Raw genomic sequence first — 15255 nt, forward strand, 5'->3', positions numbered from 1 at the left:
CTCATTGTGCGCTCAGAAACAGAATTCTCAGGAGTTTTTTTGACTGCCGCCCGGAAGTAAGGCAAGGTGGCCATAAAATGCTCATATACCTTGGGGGCCTTATGGCTGCTATTATTAGTGCAAGATGTTCGGCGTGACTTTATTTTTGTCCTTCCTTGATATCTCGTATTCATTATGGAATTATTTGAATTCGCATAATGGAATTACTAGGAAATAACTTAAGAATTTTGTTGAATAACCAACGTGTTTTTTCCTTAATATCTAGCAGCGTCAAAAAGATGGATTCCGGTCTGTTAATGCTTCTCTTCAAAATTGTCTAATGTTTTAGTCCTACTGTTCGCGGTAAAATACACGAAAAATTTCTGGAGGCGCCGGGTATCGATCCCGGTACCTCTCACATGCTAAGCGAGCGCTCTACCATCTGAGCTACGCCCCCAGTTGATGATGAAGACGTCCGGAGCGGCACATAATCTGATTTCTCGAATGAATTGAGGTCAGTGTGGAAAGCCGTTGGGTCGGAGCGGAAAATTCAAATTTGGTTTCACGCGATTGCGGGGTGCTCTGATCGGTTACAAAGATCCGTGCGAGATGATTGAAATTAGCAAAACTTGTTTGCTAAGAGTTGCAAAGAGGTTCCCAACCGGTGCTACGCGTACACCGTGATGTGCGCCACGAACCTATCGGGGATGGGCCGAATATAATCCGTAATGGCGGACGCCAGGAACTGTGTATCTCTTTACCAAGAAATATGTATGCATATTACATGGGGTATTATAAACAAAGTTTTTATTTACACAATTATTTATTACAAAAAGTGACACCTACCTGTTGTGAAATCATGTAATAAAATGTGCGTGTTACATTTTTTGGGGTTGCATATTCATATAAAGGTTGTACGGGAGGAAAAAAAGGCTGATAACCGCTGGCCTAGTCAGTTTTCATCGGATTAAGCGTTACACTATTAAATGCGTTGTCCTCATCTGCCGTTCTTATCTTTGGTAAAGTTATCTATCATGGTTTCCTATCTTATTGAGCCTATTTAATCTGTTTATTACCGCCTCTGACGCAATCAACACGTTTGCTTAGCCTACTTCATTTACCGCCAATGCTGCTGCTCCATCAAGAGTAACATATCTGTCTGCATGCCTTGAATACTTACTAATACCTTTCTTTATCCTCTAATAATGGAGAGTTAATCATTTTAGAATGCAAAAGTACTCGTGATGCTAGCCATTGGGTTGAAAAACTCTTACTCTGTATCATTGTGTATCCTGTCGGAGATGGGGGAACACGGTCTGACTATGAACAACTAAACAGTTTTTCAAAACGCCGACGATTTTACATAGCATGACCCAGTGTGAAACGATTTTTTTAAATTTGAAGAAAATTTTTAGATAATATGAGAGAGAGTTAATTTAATGTCTTAACTCTAGAACGGCCGGTGGACAATATATTTGTGACAAAGTCTTATTCTCCGGAATGCAATATCTCTTGCAGGGGTTTAATTTGATTCTGGGGGCCGCTTAAGGTGAAATTGATGTTTCCATACGAAGTGGTATTTAAAGATCGATGGTCCTGCTCATGGTCCTTCATGGTCCTGCTATTACGAAAGCTAAAGTGGATTACAATGTGATAAAAATTCTATAAATAAGTGGACTCTAATGGAATTTGTCTCAAATGATATTGTATCGCATTGACGCCCGTGGCCGTTCTAATGTAAAATTTGTCATTTTGTGTTGTGCGTACGAATCGTGGTGATTGTGGTCGGGTGACATATAGGATGATAGCTGTGCGAGTGGGTGGGAGGGTAGGGTCGAGTCCGCTTGCTGATCGCATCAGGCGTCCCCCACCTCCCCCATCACCGCCTCTCACCCCCTCCTCACCCCCTCCGCCTCTATGCTCGCCGCGCCATGGCTACGGTTCTGCTTCCATTAACCCATATCTTGCATTTTGTTACAACAGCGCCTCTGCATTTCATATGGACGATTACTATAATATTTATAAATATCAATATCGAGTTTTCGACTTATTTGGATTTAAAGAATCGAAATTGTCATAAATCGATTCTAAAAGCTAAAATCGAAAGTTGTTTATCAGAAATCAATTCTGGATTTCCGATACCAATTCCTGCTATGAACTCTCTCAAGGGAGTATTGCATTATCTTCTTCTTCCGTTAAGAGATATAATATCTTTCTTATCAGTACATGCCTAGTATCTTTGTCCAATAGATTTTCGATTGGCTGCTGTTGCAATTGTTGCAGCATTCCAATATCACGTGTCGGTGATCCAACTAGTCACTCACCACGTCCAGGTATCATTTGGGCTTTTTGTGAATGTTTTTCTTAACAAAAAAGGGCCCTTCACGCAAAATAGGTTCCATCCCATACTAAATTCTTATGAGACACTTAGCATCTCTTTATGGTTCCCATGCAGGCAGTTAAATTAATTTAATGTTTGCATATTTTGCTACTGTTTGAAAATGATTAATCATCTTCTTTCTTCAACGTGTCAACGGTGTTGTCGAGAAATCTCAAATCAAAGATAGAGAAGAGCAATCGTTGCAATTTTTCGTGATATTCATATTTTCGTCCGTGTATACATAAACCTTCTTACTTAGAGGACGCACTTTTTCCTCTAGGCCGGTGGTATTTTATATTTTTGCTGACGCATCACTCCTTTTAATATCATCGTGAAATTTTCAGATTAGGTAATGTTGACCCTTTTCAACTTTTTATGCTTTTCAAATATGGTATTGTACTTCCGAGAAATGAATGAGTGTGAAATTTAAAATTTGAGACGCAGGAAAGTGTTAGAAAGTGTCCACTTCATAACCCTGTAGATTCCAGGATGATGGAAAAAGGTTCAAACGTGTTCTAAAACATCATCTTAGAGAGCTGTGGAGCGGGAGCAATGCGTGCTCTTTCGTTTGTTTCTTTGTTTCCTCTTTCTCGATAGCAGAGGTATTCATTCTGTCAGCTGGCCGTTGAACCTTTTGCGGGGCCTTCAATGTCTTCGTGGACGCGTGCGTGGGTGGGTGGCTGGTTGGTTGGTTCTGTACGGTCGAGCTCTCGCCTCCCAACTCGTGAGGAATGTGGGGGCGTGAGTGGCCGTGATATAATTTCGCCCCTCTCGCGTGCGGCCGACTTGGGTTATCTCGGAACGAGTCACGGCCACGGCTTCTCCCACCATCAGTCACGCACTCCACCCACCATCTTCCCTTTACCGTTCCACCTCCCTACTATCCTATCCCCTGTAAGTATGGTTTACACGACGAAATAGAGTGCTGCAGCGGCAGCTCAAAAGGAATAGCCTGCTTCTTTTACCACCACAGAAGTGTGGCAAGAGTGCCAATTCGATTCTTGATATCACGGGTAGGAAATTTACGAAATGACAGTGGCGAAATGGATGAATTTTCATCACCTCTTTTATCATTTATTGGTTTTCTAACGTTCCCTCATTGGATAGATTATTTGAAAAAAAAACAGCTGTAATCGGATGGTTTCCTATTATTTTTTATTGCCTAAATCGAAATTACTCCTTTAGTACGCATTTCATGCTCTTAGATTTTTAAATTACAACATCTATTTTTCGCGATTAAATGAAAAGTGAAAAATTTCAAGCGCGCGAAAACGCGACACTTAAGTATGAATGCTGGGAAAACCCCGTGTGACGTCATTCTGGTTTCCGCTGTCGCCGTGTGAGGTGACCTTGGGGCGAGGGTATGTGCGCCGCTTATATGCAGGCTGCTAGTAGGTAGCAGAGTACCCTGCTAGCAGGTAGCGCTTGGCTTAAATAAGGAGTATTAACACCCTATCAAACGAAGAAAACTTTCCGACCTTAGCAAGTTTTAATAGGTGATTATTAAGACATGTTTCCCTGAGCTCTGTGCCTCATGCATGCATTGGTAATCTCAGTCGATGTAAAACTCCTATCTACTCGTACAGAAACTAGGTCCCTGTGATGTCACGTGGAGTGGCATCGCATGGGCGCCAATCTGGCCTTTTTCAAATGAGGTTAAAATTGACCATTGCCATTTGTCTAAACAGGGATTTCTATAACCAAATAATTTTTATATTATGAATACAGTAATGGTGGGTAACGAATCGCAATCAATACCTTTCGTTTTCTTTGATGAAGGAAACTACCCTTTTATATTATAATCCTGCGTAATTATATAAACGTTTGGCGATGGTGCCGTAGCCATCCCTAGCCATTGGCACGTACCTCGTATAAACATCACATATTTCACTTTCGCTGATAGATCGAATTAAGTTGTACCACCTCATAATTCATAATTCCTCTCGTGGATGTTTTTCAGCGCTGGTTGTAACCACGCACGCTAGGTGGCCCTTCCCTGATCCTTCTTTTTGTAAATGCTTTGTAGATTGCGCATAACCTGTTAGTGGTCTTCCTATTTATATTTGGTTTTCAGCACAATGGTGTGGCTGTTCGTTTTTACCATGGGCACCGTACAGGGTAGGCTCCAGTTCGTACCGACGAATTTTGTTTATGCTTGAGATGTATGATGCCACTTCGGGCGCAATTTGATTGGTTCTAAAAATTGTCTGCAATTTGAGGAGAGCGATTTTTATTATGCTATATATATCTATGTATTTTTATTATAATTATACAAAATTTACTCTATTATGGTTACAATTTTTAAAATTACCATTCCCCACTAACCACTCCATTCATAAATTATTTCAACCTGATATTCATCTACATAATACCCCGCAAGCCGCCTAAAAGGCGTTTTGCAGGGGGTGTTAGGGCCGTTTACAGCTAAAAAAAATGAAGTGCTCTAACGAAGTTGGGACTAGCGTTTATTTAAGTCCTTTATGGTTCGGGGGAAAAACGAATTCCCATATCTATCCGTTCGGCAAAACATCTCTCTTAATTTATCGCTTCTATCGGACCTGGAAATATAGTGTGGCTCTAATATTAAGTTCTCTGTGTCGCTCTTAAAGATATCCATTGTCAATTGTTCAAGCAATCTAAGCCTAGCGCGCAGCCTCCGAGTCGCCAGCGGCTCCCAGCCTAATTCGCTTAACATCTGGGTAACACTGTCTGTACGCCCCTAGCAGTTTTTGGCGCAGCCTTCCTTTGTATTTTATTCAGCTCGCGGATTAAGTCTTTCTGCACCGGATCCTATACGCTCGCTGCATATTCAAGGAGCGGTCGGACGAGAGCGTAATAGCACCTTTCTTTTACTTTCTCATCCGAAAATCTACTTACAATACGCTTGACGAATCCTAATTTCTTCAGGGCTAGAATGTAGGTAGATATTGGGATCGCTTTTTCCGTCAGAGACGCTCGTGGCAACTTCCGTAAAACTTTTTTAATGCGAGGGTGACTACGCCTCTAGAAGTTGTTTTGAGAATCTTCTGTTGTAATGTTGTCCCCTAGTCTTCCGTGGCGTTCAGAATTCGTGCATCTCTCTCTCTCCATTTCCCCTGGGTTTTCGCCGCGTTTTCTTGTCAGAGGTGACTTCGACCTGAAGGCGCCTGGTGGAATCCTGGCGAAACTGACGTCACCGCTGACAACAAAACGCGGCGAAAACCCGGGTAATTTAGAGATTCACGAACGTCTGTTATAAAATTCGTGTATTCCCGTTTCTCAACTTGATCGTTTACAAATGCTATAACTTTCCTCGCTGAACTCGTGGTACATCCGGACGACCTCCGTTTATTTTCGGAAAAAATGAATACGGCAGAGAAATAGGTCAAAACATCAATATAGAACGAATGCCCTCATTCCGAGTCCTAGAAATATATTATAAGTTTTACAAAATATTTGCACATCGAATGAAAGGATAAAAAGGCCAACCTCAAAACTATAAGTCAGAATTTGTGGGGTTTAATCAATCACAAAAATATCAATGTGTCAGAGAAAGTTTGGGAAATTTGCTTGCGCTATATTGGAAAAATATTCTGTAGGTATGGGATATCGATTCCGGTACCTCTCACGTGCTAAGGGAGCGCTCTATCATCTGATGTACGCCCCTAGATTAATTGATGGAGTTCCAAGTTTGTTCTGCATCTGTCACCTGGAGGTGAAGTGGGATCAGTTGTGAAAGTTGCAGAGTCTGAGCACCAATATTTGAAATAAATCTTGTAGTATGTTATGTCATTTTATCCAAAGGGCAGTCAGATATACGCATGCCGAGGTGTTGATCATTGTCAATTTTATGTCAAATTTCCTTTTTATCTATTGTGGCTGAAGCCTTTTTAATCGTCTTAGAAGTTTAACGCAATTATGAGCATCGCATATAGTTACTGTTATCCCCTTTATTTCCATTGCCATAGTTTTGTATTATATATTGCAAATTTTTGTTGAACATAATCTTGGTAGTAGAAAATTGAATGTGAATTGTAGAATATCTTTTTGCCGATGGGGAACCCTTTCAAAAATTTGATTTAGGAAAGGTTAGGGCGTTATGCGTGTTCTATATATGTACTGGTAATTTTCTGTCAAGTCGCAGACATTGTAATTTCGCAGATTTCGTTGGGCGTCTAGCGGCATTTGTTAATACTATCTGATTTTGAAGACTTCGATGTTTCGATTAATTTATGCTCTCGTTTTATTTATTATTAATACAGCCCGTCACTGATTAAAAATATGCATCTTTTCTACTGCTGACCTATTTGCTTTCATAAAATCTGTATTTTTTTCATTTGCTAAAGAATGAAATTTTCTGAGTGAGCCGGAGAATCCCCTCCGTGTCTACATGCCTGGATCCGACGGAATTACCGTTTCCTCGATCGTCCTCTTCCTCTAGAGTTTATCACTGTGAATCCATTAATGATATGTTCACGGAATGTTATTTCGAATTCATTCAACGTATCTTTCGTGTGCCGAGCTGCCGGCAGCCTCCCATAAGGACAAAAGGATGGGCTGCAATGTTCCCCGGGCAGTGGTCCTTTCGCCGCAAAAATATTCGTTCTCGTCTAGAAGCCACATCGCCTGTTGTAACGTTCGATTTATTTATATAGTATAACTGTTTTTTTCGATCAAAATAGGCTTAAATGCAGTATTTTAGAAGTATTCTTACAGTTTTCCCTCTTTAGTTCCCCATAAATCCTACTCCATTTCATTCTATCTAACATTCCTGTACTCTTTGGAAATAAAGAAATAAAACATTGTAAGGTTCACTATTATTTAATTATGGGCACGTCCCGGGTTTCGTAACTTGGTTATCAAAATTAAGACAAATTAAGATTAATTACAAAAATTAGTCCTGACGATGTAACCAAGTTACGAAACCCGGGTCGTGCCCCTAATTAAATAACAGTGAACCTTAGAAAGTTTTATTTCTTTATTTCCAATATGGAGAGGTTACGCAAAGTAAAGCCTGAAGTTATCAGTTATATCCTGCACTCTTCCTTCCTCTTCATGGTTTACCCAACATTCTACCCTCTGTTTTCAACATCCCCTCCCCGCTCAGTTCTCGCTCCATCCATACATTGTCTCTTCCCTCAATAGGTATATCAAGAAGCAATATCTACTCACAATGGTTGTAAATTTTACAGCGTGCGCAAATCTAGTCACGTGCTGGATCAATTTCCATTCTAATTCTCACTTGAAGGCTTGGAAATCATTCATCTTAAGCCTCAGAAGTAATTTCTGAGAATTCATTTGACCATTCTGGCGACTTGGGTCGGACCTTACCAAGTAATTTGCTTGTCATGATCGAACGGAGAAATAAAAGTGTTTTATGAATTCTGTGTTTTTTTAATGCGTAAACTTGTGGAAGATGATAATGGGATACTGATGGCACTATGTTTTAAGCTTTTCTTTGGTATCACTAGTGTCGATGCCACTGCGACTACTCTTAACGCAGGTGGCATCTATATTTACTAGAAATGCTACTCAAACGACAACAGAACATATGCGCACGCCATCTTTTTATGTAATTCTGTCTGACTGGTTGAGGTGAGATTGGCTCACCGATATTGTAAATACTCGCCGGTACTCGCCTTTGGCGCGGCCAGTGAATGACCGGTGTGGATTAAAACAGCGTTGCTGCCATTGTTACCTCAAAAGGTCTTAAATTTTTTATAGATTGTTTCATTGTTAAAAGAGGGATTTTAACTCGGGCGAAAGAATTTTTTTTGCAACGGATAGTGGGTTCGTGAAAGGGTGGTTGAACAACGGATTTTGGGGTATTGATATTCTATTTTGTCGGACCATCCTTCCACACAACAGTATGTGCGTTGTTACCTCGTTATGTGTGTGTTGTGGCAAAACCTGCAAGTTTTCACCGACCCGACCCCATGGGTCAATACTTAACATGGGTCTCGTGTGTGGCACATATTTTTGAAAACGATAGTAACGTAGGATGCTTAACTTTATGATGACTTAATGTATTTGCGAGATTTTCCGTAGTAGATATTGCATTTGACGTGGTTGTAAAATCATACCATTTTAGAGAGTGATGCATGATTCTGGCGTAGGTTTCCGCTGAACGATGGTTTGGCATATGCGCCATGCGTGGGTAGTATAAAAATGGCATTTCGTGTTTTCTGCCGTCTACTGTTCGCTGATAGGGCCAAATATTTCTTTTATGGCTTTTTTCGAAGATCATAACTTGAAAGTTTCGCGTTTGACGAGATGATTGCAATCAGTGACCGTAACTTGCGTTAATGATACCCTGACAAGATGGCGACTCTCATAAATCAGATAAAGTACCTCCTAATGGTAGTGAGAATTATTGCTTTAATTGCATTTTAGTCGAGAAAGCTTCCTAATCTCCACCGTTAGTCGGGTTTATATGTACTACATTTTATTCTTTATCAATTGTTGCGTAAAAATAATTACGCGCTGTGTGGAAGGAATCGACCGGACTTTGTCTTCGAAAAAATTATGCGTCCCACTCAACTAATTACTGTGAATTATTTTAGTATTTTAGACGGTGTTATTGATAGATTTTCCTTCTCAAAGTAATTGTTTGACTTACTTATTCGTCTATAATGTCTATGTTAAATAGGTAAAATTGTTATTTCCGTCGTGCATGATCTTGTTCAAAATACGGATTCATGTTGCATGACAGGATTGTCTGCCGTAATGGGAAACGGATATGGTGGCGGATGAAACACGTGGAGACATTTCGAAAGCTGGCTCTTCTATCAACTTATGGCTCAGCTATCGAAACGCCGGCATGGAGCCAACTGTTACCCCGTTGATAGTCAGAGAGAGTGTGTTTTATCCAAATAAGTTCGTGGGGAAAAGTCGTTGGGACATTCAGGTGTTAGATATTATTTTCATTCTTGATATTCTTTAGTGATATGCGAGTTGGCCAAAATAGGAATGCAGTGAGCTCATCGTTTCTTTAGTAATGACCTGGTTATTTAAAGCTTCTGAAGAGTTCGAATGATGAAATTGTCAAAATTGATATCTGATTGACGGTTTGCTCTAAGAAATGAAGTTAAAAAAAAAGCTGTTTGCCCCGTGCAAAGAATCCGGCAGGAAACGGTCTTCGAGACAAAATTTGCGGGTCTTGTTGGGTTGACTCCTGTTGGGTTGGGTCCTGGGTTGACTCCTATTTATTTAAATATGCCGTGGTACATTTTTACTGACGCGCCTTCGGCGCGACCAATTCATGTGGACGTAACGATTAATTTTCTCATGCAACGACAATGCAATCAAGCAACGACACTGGTGGGCAACGACAAACGCGTGTAAATGAACGTGCACCACTTGTCCGAATACTTTTTGCGCGCGACATATTTGCATATTCGCCAATCGGACTCACTTAATAGCAAAACATCAAATTCGCGTTCTTTCAATTTTTATACTTTCACAGCAGCAATAATTGATAGTACTACATTCTCGTTGAATCCGGAAAACAAGTGTATCGGAGACAAAATTGTCAAAGTGTGTGGAAACAAGTGCTGTCCGAATACTTTTTGCACTCGCTGTACATATATTGTTTCAAGCATGTGATCATCGGTTTACGTTTAACATTTCTTAGGAAAACCCATGGTTGGGTCTTGCCACTTTCCATCTTATCTCTGTCCCAAATGGTTAAGTGTAATGGTTATTCGTGCCCGTGTTTTCGCCGTTCAATTTTTCTCCCGTATCCTCGTGCGGGAAGTCGCTGCCAAGCGATTTGTGTGTTCCCGAAACTCGATTTGATATATCGTTCGAAATGTTCGGGCCCAAGCCTTATCCCCAGTATGTATCGTTGCCTCTTCCTTATCTTCCGTTGGCTGTTGCATTACTCCATTGGTTAGTGCTCCAAACGACCCTTGTGCCTTTTTATTTCCTCTATCACATGAGTTTCTTTTTGTTTGAAATCCATTTTTGCGTCGGGCTATAAATTTTGCCTGGTGGTAAAATCGTCAGGGGTTTCATTACGATGCCATAAATTTCTGCCCCGTAGTTATTGAAAGACCGGAGCGCTTCGATCTCAAGTAAGCAGCAGGTATGGATGCTGTTCAATCCTTATTGCACCGTAAAAATGCTCAGTCGTTACGACAGTTTTTTTCGACTTAAAGATGACTTTGGGAAGATATATTTTCTTTTGCGCCGTAAGTCATTCCCTCATCGAATCGAGCCATGCTTATTTTCATTCCCTTCTTCAACTCTATTTTTCACCTCGATGTTATTTCGCAATTAAATACTTTATTGTACTGTGGTTAATGACTTTGCACTATTTTTCATGGGTGATTGCTTTTATTGTAGTTATACTTGTGCTTGGAGATATTTTCGGTCATCAACATTGGAAATTGAAAAACTCTTTCTTTCCGTTTAAATACTTTTCAATTTCGTTTCTTCCATTCTACCATTTCGATAGATTTTGCTGTAGCCGTCTTCGTGGGCCAGGATACCTATCCCATTGATTCGATCTTGCCATTTATACTCAATACTTTGTGTTAGCAATAGGTTACTCCTTGATTCTCGTCCTACATTAAGCTAAAGCGACGGAAATTGCTCACTCTTGTTTTTAATATAATCTTAATCTTTCAACCTTAACCAGGATATTTGACATAGCTTCGTGCCGGTTTGTGAATTACCTGCTTATTGAGTCGAATATCATTGGACGAATTGCCCATGCGATTTATTTAATGATCCTTATGTATATGTCGTGAATTTGTATCTACAAAACATCTACACAATACCCCGCAAGCCGCCTAAAAGGCGTGTGGCAGGCATTTGGTATTAGGACACCAGCCGTTTACAGCTAAAAAAGAATGAAGTGCTCCAACGAAGTTGGAACTAGCGTTTATTAAAGTCCTTTATGATTCGGGAGAAAAACGAATTCCCATATCTATCCGTTCGGCAAAACATCTCTCTCAAGTTATCGCTTCTATTGGACCTGGAAATATAGTGTGGCTCCAATATTATGTTCTCTGTGTCGCTCCTAAAGATATGTGCATGATTAAGTTTGAAAACGGGAAATATCAGGGAATATCGTCTACGAGTCAGGGAGAGATTAAGTAAGGGCAAAGATCGATTGATAGGTCAGTACAGGAGGTATCCTAACGATGCGCAAATTTATGCTTACTTTTTCACTCCATTATTTTGTTCATGCGATCCCGTTAAAAGTTTTTGGTGCTAGTAAATATTTTTAATTTAATCTGTAAACTTATATGTGGCTGTATAACTTTAACTTACTTCTGTGTGCGTGGTGTTGCTACAAGAAGTATGACGGGGAAAATGGCAACGGTGTCGCACGGGACATTGGAGGGTTCAGTGAGCAAGAAGCCGTTGGTGTTTTTTTAATTGATTTAATAAAATAATCATAAGTACAGGAGATGTTTCACAAGATTCCGGCACACAGAGTGGTTTCCTATTATTTTTTTATTGCCTAAATCGAAAGATTATTACTCCTGGAGTACCTAATTCACGCTTTTAGATTTTTAAATGACGATATCTATTTTTCGCGGTTCCATGAAAAGTGAAAATTTTTAAGCGCACGAAATCGCGACGGCTAAGTATGAATGCTGGGAAAACCCCGCGTGACGTCATTCTGGTTCCCGCTGTCGTCGTGTGAGGTGTCCTTGGTGCGAGGATACGTGCGCCGCTGCGATGCAGGCTGCTAGCAGGCAGCAGAGTACCCTGCTAGAAGGTAGCGCTTGGCCTAAATAAGGACTATAATTACCCTATCAAACGAAGGTAACTTTCCGACCTTAGGCAGTTTTAATAGGTGATTATTAAGATATGTTTCCTTGAGCTCTGTGCCTCATGCTTGCATTGGTAATCTCAGACGATGTAAAACTCGTATCTACTCGTATAGAAACTAGGTCCCTGTGACGTCACGTGAAGTGGCATGACATGGGCGCCAGTATGGCCTTTTTCAAATGCGGTTAAAATTAACCATTGCAATTCGTCTGGGCTGGAATTTCTAAAACCAAATAATTTGTATATTATGAATACAGTAATGGTGGGTAACGAATCGCAATCAATGCCTTTCGTTGTCTTTGATGAAGGAAACTACCCTATTATAGCCCTGAGGGCTTGGTCGGTCAGAGCTGCCGTCAGTCCATGTTGATTTAGCTTTGACACAGGCGAGCCGGTCCGGGTTGAGGAGACATTGATTAGAGCACTATAGTGATGTATCCTATACGTAAGGAATCGCTCGCATTGGTTCAATTAATAGCGAACCACGCGCGAGGACGAGAGGAACAGGTGAGAAACAGCGGCTCGCCCGGCAGGAGTTCCTGACGTCATCAACTTGTATGGGAAAGGGTTAAGGTCGTGATTGTTCTACTCAAATTGCTCCAAAAGTAGGCGACAGGTCGAAAAACGGAGAAACATGGGTCTCATAATTTTCCCTTTTTTGTATCGCAATGAACAGTAAATTCGTCGAAGGCACGCCGCGTGTCCATCGCGTCGTTTGTGGTCCTGCATGTTAAGGGACGTTTATACTGTGTAACATGTAAATGTAACATTGTGTTTCGAAAAACACGCGGGAAACAAAAAACATGACTGTACTACACGAGTTTTTGTTTTATAACAAATTATTACATGTAACATGTTACACGGATTTGTAACTTTTTCGTAAACCTTGTTTTATAATAACAATAATAATAATTTATTTACTCCTACATTTTGTTTTTACATCTGAATACAAATATAACAAGAGGAGGAGCTTTAGGTGGTCTCCAAGGTCGTAGGACCAGAATTGAGCCACCATCAAATAACAAAATGTATGCCAATAAAAAAAATAATAAGGCAGTAAATGATACAAGAGTGTTTTAAATAAACAACATCAAAATAAATTTTCAATGATTTCTTGCGAGAAAAGCCAGTCTTTAGCAAGTCTTAACATTACATTTGAGGATTTATTTTTTTAAATTCTAGTGGGAAGTAAATGAAATAACTTTGGCCCAATGTAAAGAAAACAGCGTTTATACAATGTTAACTTAGGTCTGTTTGCTACTAGAAATGACTTTCTATGTAACTTGTTTTATGTAACATGTTACACAGTGTATACGCACCTTCTGGATAGCTCACAATCAGTAGTGTGGTTGAGCACGTGGAACACGCACTCAGAGCCACCGATTGCATATCTCGCCTGCATACACGGGAGTATTGGCAGCGGCCTTCATTGTTTCCGGTCCCAAAGTGAATGCTTCTTACGTGACGGGGGTCTGCTATATAAATATATTCTGAGAATTGGCATGATGTCGTGTTGCAGAACTTGCACCTTCGGCGGCTTCCTTCATCGCGAGATATGGATGAGAAAGTCAAAGAGAGATCCTACTTCGCACTATTCAGCCCCCTCTTTTAATTGGCGCCAAGCGAATGGGATCTGGCTTTGAAATACTTATCCGTGAACTTAATGGCATTCAAAAATACTCAAGTCAAAAAAGCCTGCGAATGAATACACCTCCCTCAGTACGCATATATATCGGCATTGTCCCTATATTCGCGCATTACGACGACGTGTGTGAATGTGGATTTGATATGTATATATTTGGGAAATAGTTCAGTTGTAAAGGCACTTAAATTTCGGCCCACAAATCGATGCGAATTTCGTTTGAGTGTCGATGACGTAATCATTTTTTGTGGCTTTTTCATCCCCAACGTAATATCGTATGAATATTAACTGATTTGCTATCACCTACTTCCTAAAAGGTTAAACTGGCGTAGCATTGAGGAAAACTCACACTTTCATATCACATTCCGACGTATGTGAATTTTTTTAATATCTACCCGGTGAAGGGAAAACATTTCATGTCAGTGCATTTCGTAATCCTGTAGGTTATAGGAGTCTTTCTCGAAAAACTCCTTAAGACGAGGTTCTAATCAAGGTCAGGCGTATATCATTAATATGGGAGGATTATAATGTGTTTCACCGTAATTTATTTGCAATTAGGATTTTCAATGTCAAAGAATGTGATCGGGGATTTGGTCGGACTCGTTTAAAGAACTAATGAAACCAAACCTGAAGATCCTTAATTGAACACAATATTAAATTCGTAGCCATATGTTTGTGCGTATTGCATGCAATGTATTTAGAAAGAAAAGTGCCCATCTCTTATTCAAGACTTATTATGCGTCTTAAAGCCTTAATAATTTAAACTTGAGCAGTTAAAAAAATCTATATAAATCTATTTGGATTATCACCGATGCCGCCAAAGACATCAATAGCTGACCTGATTTTGCGATACGGACATTGTCCTCCTAGGAACCAATGTGCCGGGTCGAGGATGGGAAAATTATCGACTGTCGAGTAGTCGAGTCTCAGGGGAAACATCCCTCGCTCACAGTGTCATGTGACGATGAGAACTAGGTCTTTTTCCGCAGTCGATGCTTTCTCGTTCACTCAGCCGACTTCAGTGGTGCTTGCTCTACGCCGGAGGGGAGTGAAAATTAAATCAGTCCATTTGGAATTTTCCACACTTCACCACGAAATCACCGTTCCAAGTCCCCATGCCCGTTCAAGATACTTTCCGTGGAAACTGAGAGATAGCCTGTTGTGGTGCTGTGATCCCTAAGTCTATGCGTGCTAACTCCTCAAGTCCGGCGGCCTGCATAAATAATGCTCTGTGCGCAGGTCAAAATAATATCATATCTTCTCATAATGTCTCTCATCACCTTCTAGGCCTATCAAGGGTAAGAAATGACATGTAATGAATGTAGGATATGTTGCGCGCGTTTCAACATCGAATGCAAACGGCTTCCCGATAGTTTCGCTGGAAAATCATGCTGGAATTACTCTTCCGTTCAATCCATAAATTATCATGTGAGCACTCAGTCTGATCGCACCTTTTCATGTGGATACTTTGCGAAAATTAAATTGATTC

General features: G+C 40.4%; 1 protein-coding gene and 1 non-coding gene across 2 annotated transcripts in view; one reads left to right on the forward strand and one right to left on the reverse strand.

The window, feature by feature from the left end:
- Positions 1-15255, forward strand: part of LOC124160464 (mannosyl-oligosaccharide alpha-1,2-mannosidase IA-like) — a 575974-nt gene that overhangs the window by 15585 nt on the left and 545134 nt on the right. The window lies entirely within an intron of this gene.
- On the reverse strand, positions 364-436 carry Trnaa-agc. The gene has a single exon. It is a non-coding gene; the product is annotated as a tRNA-Ala (tRNA).

Source organism: Ischnura elegans, chromosome 6 (assembly GCF_921293095.1).
Source record: "Ischnura elegans chromosome 6, ioIscEleg1.1, whole genome shotgun sequence".
In the NCBI taxonomy this organism is placed as follows: domain Eukaryota; kingdom Metazoa; phylum Arthropoda; class Insecta; order Odonata; family Coenagrionidae; genus Ischnura; species Ischnura elegans.